Below are 7,486 nucleotides of genomic sequence, written 5' to 3' on the forward strand. Positions count from 1 at the left end.
TATTTTGCCTAAGGTTGCTCTCAAGAACTCTTATGAACCAACTGATTTTCTTTCTCTGGCATACCTCTGTAGCCAAAAGACAGGGGTGGTCATCTATAGAAACTAAAATAAGATCATTCTAGTCTGCGAGATTTAAATCAAACATGAACTATTACCAATAAAGCTTTTCTTTAATCTTCCTGAGTACAAATACACAGTCCAGAAAGATTTACTCTTTATTTAAATCCATTCTTTTCAAATGAGAGTCTCTTGGTTTTAAAATCCTGCCAGAGAGTTTTGTGTCAGAACTGACCATTTGATCTTAAGGTCCCAGAATGTCCTGAGCCCAGTCAGTAGACAGTCCTCACTCTGTCAACTACGTACAGGCCCAGAGTGGGCATATTTCCTCACCCAGCTTCCCCATCTGCTAGTACTTTGACCAACCAAAAGCAAACATCCCTGGGCCACCTGGGGAAACAAAGACTTGGATTACCCCACACCATGGTAAACAGATGTGATTGGCCCACTGAGCTTTGAACCCTGGAATTGCACCACACACAGACGTGGTCAGAGCATTGCCAGAGGTTACAACACACACATTCTTGGCACCATTGTTCTGGTTGACTCAGACCAGCTGAACCTCTTAAACTGAGTAATAAAGGGATTATGACAATGGAAGAAATGATGCTATCTGTCTGGGGACTACAATTTCTCTCTAGCTACTGATACCTTCTAAAAAAGGAACTGTCCACATGAAATGATGCTCAAAGTTATGGTAGTACTTCTCTGTTCAACAACTCAAGCCATCACACATTCACTGAGTGGATTGTGCAAGACACAAACATTGTGAGTGTGTAAAGATGAATAGGGAGAGGCAAGTAAGCCAGGAAAGACCGAGAACATGGCAGGGGTTGGTCCTGGATGTGAGAATGAGGGTGAGTGAAGGCCCAGGAGGAGTGAAACAGGTTGGGGGGGGGCATGTAGTGATGGTCCTGTAGTTGGCTAAGCCCATGAAACATCTCAGAGGCCTTGTAAATCCAGATTAATCCCACTGTTTGCTTGTTTCCAACAATAAAGATGGAATTTTAAAATTTCACTTGACCCTAGGGAGATCTGGAAACTGCTCCAGGAGTATTTGTTTTGGATGTTATGAGAGAGGATGGGGAAGTAGTTATTGAATATTGTGCAAAGACAAGCTACACTTGTACTTTTATCGGTTTTCTAAGTTGACTTTTAAATTGTCTTATGAGACAGTCTGTCAGAGGTATAAAATAATTTTTTTTCTCGTATTGCTAAGTAGGAACTGTCAAGAAAGGGAAACTTGGTTGCACCTGGAAGACAGCATGACCTTCCGAGGAGCTTACCCTACCTCAACTGAACCTTTGCCAGACAACAGGGTAAATGAAAGTTTTCAGGGAAAATGTAACAGTGCTAGCCTGGAAGTATCTTTTGTAATTCCAAATTCAGATAATTTATTCCTTCTGGAGATATTGTTGTCTCTCTGCAATTAACAAAAGAGTACCCATTGGTACTGGTCAGAGTTCTCCAGAGAAACAGCACCAGTAGGCCCTCTGTATGTGTCTGTGTACACAAAATAACAATATATGTTTTTCCATATGTAAAGTCTACACACACACACACAGTTGCCCTTTATATACTATATATTTTTTTCTTTTTATGACCACACCTGCGGCTTTTGAAAGTTCCCAGGCTAGGGGTCAATTCAGAGCTGAAGCTAGGCCTACACCACAGCAACACCAGATCCAAGCCACATCTGCGACCTACACCATAGCTGGCAGCAACAGTGGATCCTTAACCCACTGAGCAGGGCTAGGGATCAAGCCCACATCCTCATAGAGACATCAGGTCCTTAACCTGCTGAGCCACAACGGGAATTCCTATAAACCATGTTCTAAAGAGTAAGAGTATGTGTTACTTTAAGAAAGTGGCTTATGCAGTTGTTGAGGCTGGCAAGTCCAAACTCTGCAGGGCAGGTGGCAGGATGGAGACCCAGGGAAGAGCTGATGTGGAAGCCTGGAGTCCAAATGCAGTCTTGCGGTAGAATTCCCTCTTCCTTGGGGGACCTCCATCTTTTTTTCTCTTAACACTCTCAACTGATTGACTAAGGCCTCCACGTTATTTGAGAGTAATTTGCTTTACTCACAGTGTACTGATTTAAATGTTTATCTAAAAAAAAAAAAAAATACCTCCACGGAGATATTTTTATGGTCTTCGAGCAAATATTTGAGTATCATGGTCAAGCCAAATTGATTTGTAAAATTAACCATCACAGCATCCTAGTGCCTTTGCTTTAGGCATAAAGATTTAACCATACACTTTGACTTCAAGAGTTGAGCTAGGAGTTCCCGTCGTGGCGCAGTGCTTAATGAATCCGACTAGGAACCATGAGGTTGCAGGTTCGGTCCCTGCCCTTGCTCAGTGGGTTGATGATTCGGCGTTGCCATGAGCTGTGGTGTAGGTTGCAGACGCGGCTCGGATCCCGAGTTGCTGTGGCTCTGGGGTAGGCCAGTGGCTACAGCTCCAATTGGACCCCTAGCCTGGGAACCTCCATATGCCATGGGAGCGGCCCAAGAAATGGCAAAAAGACAAAAAAAGAAAGAGTTGAGCTAGAACAGAAGCACATCTTGGCAGGCCATGGGGACTACATGGGACATTAGGAAATCTTCTTTTTTTGCTGTAATTTATGGACACTTTTTATACCCAATTACAATCTCATTGAAAACTTTCCTTATGGTCTGTTCAATGGAAAACCTTTGATGAGGAGTTAGAGGAAAAACAAGACATAATGAAAGTGACTAAGCCCAGGGAAAAAAATCCCTAATTCCCGTGTTTCCTTAGCATGTTTTGCATTTGGTGGCACTCTGCCCATCTCTTTGTATTTGACCAGTATCAAACCATTTCTTTGTATTTGACCAGTATCAAGCCATATAGAACCAGAAGGGCTATCAGGCAAGAGCAGAGAGTGGGTGGTATACAGAGCAGACAGACAGTCTCGCCAGGGAATGTGGGTTGAAGTTAACCTGCTGCCTTCATGTTTTCTGTAGCAGATTGAAAATGATAAGCTGTTCCAGTTTAACATTTAAAAGCAATGTTAGCGTTTTTTCTTTTTTTTTTTTGGCTGCACCTGGGGCCTGTGCAAGTTCCTGGGCTGGGAATCAAACCCATGTCACAGCAAAGACCCAAGCCACTGCAGTGACAATGTTGGATCCTTAACCTGCTGCGCCACAAGACAATTCCAAGATCAGTGTTAGAAGAGGAATTTCTGGCCCGTAGTGTTTAAAGTGAAAATCACCTACGAAATGACTTAGTGTTTTTGTTGATTGTTATCAAGTATTTTGAACCATCTTTTTATTATCCAGAGTTATAGTTGGTCCCTTTCTTGCCAAAACTTTGTTGTTAAAAAAAGAAAGCAGGGAAAGAAGATGTTGCTGTGCCAAAATTACAAGCCTTACCTATCCATCTTCCATTTAACCTTTCAGGGGACTTCATTCCTTGGTATATTTTGTTTAAAGAGAACAAAGTGCCTTTCTGTTTTTATGGTTACCCCCTCACTTGCTCCTGTTCCTTGTTGGTGCCGAAACTGAGGCTCAGACACATGAAGTGATGTCTGTCTGACCTTGACCCCTGAGAAGCTCTTCTGCGTCCTTGCTGCTGTCTCCGAGGACCGTCTCCCTGGGACAGTGACTAATCGCAGGCCTCTTGGAAGCTCGGGAGTTCCAGGGCTGAGTACGTAGGGTAGAGGATGTCCCCAAAGTGTCTCGCTTTCCTCTAACATAGGGGGTGCCCCAGCGCAAAGATAGCGCTCTCTCTCCGCAGGAGACTGAAAACGTGGGGCTTCGGGGACCCTGATTATAGAGTCTTCTCTGAGGAAGGGTTGCGAGGGGGTGGTTTTGAACAGGGATGGAGAATAAGTGGCAGTAAAGAAGAAACATTTTAAAGTGGGGACGAGGTAGGGGGGCCCACATGGAAGAGTCTGTCGTCTGAGAGGAAAGACGTGGAGAACATGAGGGTGGAAAGGGATTGATGGCGAGCGTGCGATTAAGCGTGGTTTGGACTGGCCCTGGAGCTGATAAGTGGGAAATGAAGAAAAGCCTTGCCAAGCAGCCGGGGCTCAGGCGGCCGGGCTCTGTGACATCCGGGAGGCAGCCCAGGCGTGGGAGCAGAGGCATAACAAGCAGAGGGAGGCCCCGTGGAGTCGACAAGGTTGACTGGAAGAGCTGACCATGAGATGGAGGCTAGATGGGCAAGAAAGAAGCCAGCTGGGAATTGAGAGAGGTTAGAGACGCTCACGTCGTGCTGCGTGGCGCCAGGACTGCTCTGAACACCTTCCTTCCCTCCCTGGCACTCCTTCCTGCCTCAGCCGCCACCCTGCATCCTCGTGTGTGTGCCTTTCTGCACACTTCTCTTGCTTCCCTCTATGTCAGTGCCCCGTAAGGTTCAGTTCAAGTCTGTCTGTTCCAGGAAGTTCTCCCGGCTGCTTCTAGATTTGTCAGTGCCCCTTCTTGCCCCTCAGAGGTTTTCGGGGGCATTTATTTCAGAATTATAGTTGAGTATCATATCCATTGTATATGTTCCATTTCCTTGAGAAGATGTGCAGCCTCTTGGGGGCTCAGAGCTGAGTCACATGCAGCTTCTGTGTCCCTAACACAGTTTAACACTGGTTGGACACAGATATCCTTACTATTTTAAGTATTGGCTGATTATGCAGTAAAGAAGAGGTGTTACTCCTGTATACTTATTTTGAGACTACTTGTGGATTTTGTCAGATTTTTTTATATTTGAGAGTTTGCAATGTGCCATCCTGATCACTCATGAGTTCAAAATATCTGTCACATAATTCTTATTTCCTCTGAACCATTCGATGCCAGTAAAATATTCATGACAGAGGGGAGTCCAAAGATTTATTTGCACAGTTATTAAATGATGACAGAATCTGAAGACCTCAGACTCTGTCTAGACATTTTATATTTCTTTGGATTAGAGATCAAGCAAGTTTGTACTTTCCTTTACCATAGCGACCGGGAGCTTGCAACACATCCCTGTTAAGTGATGGGTCATGATAGAACCATCGGTGGTGTACAGAGGCCCCTTCTCTGTGGGAACCAAGATGGCTGCCAAGAGGCTAGCCCTGTCTTGGACCAGCTCATGGCCCTGGACAAGGCCCTTCCTCTTGCTCCTGTTTCCCTCTCCAGGAGAAGCATGGGAGGACTTTGGGCTTAAACAGGGTAGGGCTATAGGAACCCCAGCGACCTGCAAGCCCACATCACCACGAGGTGGTCTTCCACGAGTGGGCGCCATGGAGCAGACCTCAGAGCCTTTGCCTCTGCCCTGAGACGCAGCCTGCGTGCAATTTCCCATCCTGACTGACGCATTTGGGTCTGAGACGGAGCAGGATTATGAAAGTCATTGGCATAATTCTACCCCCTCAGCTATTCTAAAGGTCTTCCCTGGCCCTCTGGTTTGGAGTCATGCCCACTCTGGAAGCTTGCAGTTTTACCATCACAGCCCGTTGCCATGAGACCAAGTTCATCCTTTGCGGAAAATGCTGATCCGAGTGCCTTGCTTGCTTTCTTAACAGGGCAGTTAATCTTTTCCTACATTTCGAAGGAAGGTTTCGGCCTCCCTGGGCTCCTGGACTCATCTGCACAGGCAGAATCTTAGCAGTGACTTACACTGTAGAAGTTCAGAGGCAAGGGAGCGTTTAGGAATTCTTCCAGCCAGATCCCCCTATTTTAACAAAAGAATGTCAGGGCCAGCGAGACTTGCTCACCCCCTCAGGGGGTGATGCAGGGCTGGAACCCGGGGATCACTGGGAAACAGAGGCGGAACCAAAAAGGGCCCCTTGACCAGGTGGTTCCCGTTACTTTTCATTACTTTGACTCTCAGGCATGGTCGGGGATGTGGAATGTTTGTGCGTTGCAGCTTGATTTAGTCTGGTTTTGTGTAAATGTCCTTCCTTTTGCCCTTATCGGCAGCTCCTTATGTGCCACGTGCTGGGCTCAGCTCCCAGAAGGCAGTATGTCCTCTTTAATCGCAGACCGTGCAACTCAGGCTTACGGGCTCTGGGGCAAGCAGCCTGGGCTCGAGGCCCAGCTGCACGTCTTAAGGGCCACGTGGGTTGGGGCAAGTGATGTACCGTTCCTGCATCCTCCTTTCCTCTGATGAACCTAGGGACAGTGATAAAACCTCCTTGTGTCCGGTGAACTAAAGCGTACAAGCCGCTTATCACAGGACCTGGCTCACTGGCAGGATGCCTAGAAATGCGAGCTACTGTTTTCTCAATCTTAGGCCTTGTCTTCCTATTGATAGTTGACAAAAGAACCGTCTAAATGTTCCACTTCCCATTTGTACTGGGAATGAACTATTAAGAGTGCGTATCGCTCTCAGCATGTTGATAACTGTGTGGCTGTCGCTTCATCATCCCAGGAGTGTTTTTGGGCGGTGAATGCCTAATGCAGAAATGGTGTAATTATCCTAAGAAAACCTACACCTTTCTTTCTCATCTTCTCTTTTTTGAAAAGCCGCTTATTTTCTCACAGTGCTTCTCTTTACCCTCAAATTTTAAGATAAGAACACGAAGAAGAAAATATTCCAAAGGAAAAAGCCATCATCACCCTTCTCCCTGAGCGTCGTTTTTTGGTTTTGTTTACTTTTAAGGGTTGACACTCCATGGCTCTGACCAAGTATCTGTTTCAGCTTTGGGATTCGTTACTTTCTAATCTCTAGAAGATACTTGAGTGCAGTTAACTTTTTTGCTTCAGGGGGTGGGAGGTGGAGGGGGGGCAGTGAAACTCTGATTCCCCACATGGGTTGCTGTGGAAGTGTGGCTCAGAACCACGGGTAACAATAGACCTAGGTGTTTACAAGGTAGCATAAGTCCTTGCCTGCTTGAGGGCCCTCGAAGTTAACACATCACAGCCTGAGGATTCTGCTCGAATTCCCTCGATGGGCTGGGTTGGCATGCACAGCGGTAGCCGTTTGCAGCTCGATGCATTTCAAACCCGAAAGCTGGGGTTCTAGATATAAATAGTATGAACGGTTGGACAACAGCGTTACCATCAGGGTGAGGTCACTTCCAGGAAAACACTGCGGTGTAGCAATGGGAATACCATCTGGCTTTTCAACAGTTGCATTTCATTTAGACTTGGACATCCTACGAGAAGGAGAGGCTGTGTTTATGAAGGACTTCAGTTTCCGTGCGGTTGCTCACTTTAACTTGCAACGTGGGACCTCCGCAGCCTGTTCATTAAACCTGCTCGTTTAGGGTGTGGATGCCAAGCTCCCTTGACGTGCTGATTGCTTGCTTGCCTGTTTCTCCTGGGCCCATCCAGTTTCCCCTCCTCCCACACCAAAGGAATACAGGCAAAGGGGATCCTAGGGAGCAGCAAAGTTTGTCTTTTTTGTTGGTGGTGGTGATCAGTTGGGGCTGGAGAAAAATGTTCATTTAATAAGACCAAAATGTGAATCTTTGTCCCCTCCTCTCTCT

This window comes from Phacochoerus africanus, chromosome 4 (genome assembly GCF_016906955.1).
Source record: "Phacochoerus africanus isolate WHEZ1 chromosome 4, ROS_Pafr_v1, whole genome shotgun sequence".
Lineage (NCBI taxonomy): Eukaryota > Metazoa > Chordata > Mammalia > Artiodactyla > Suidae > Phacochoerus > Phacochoerus africanus.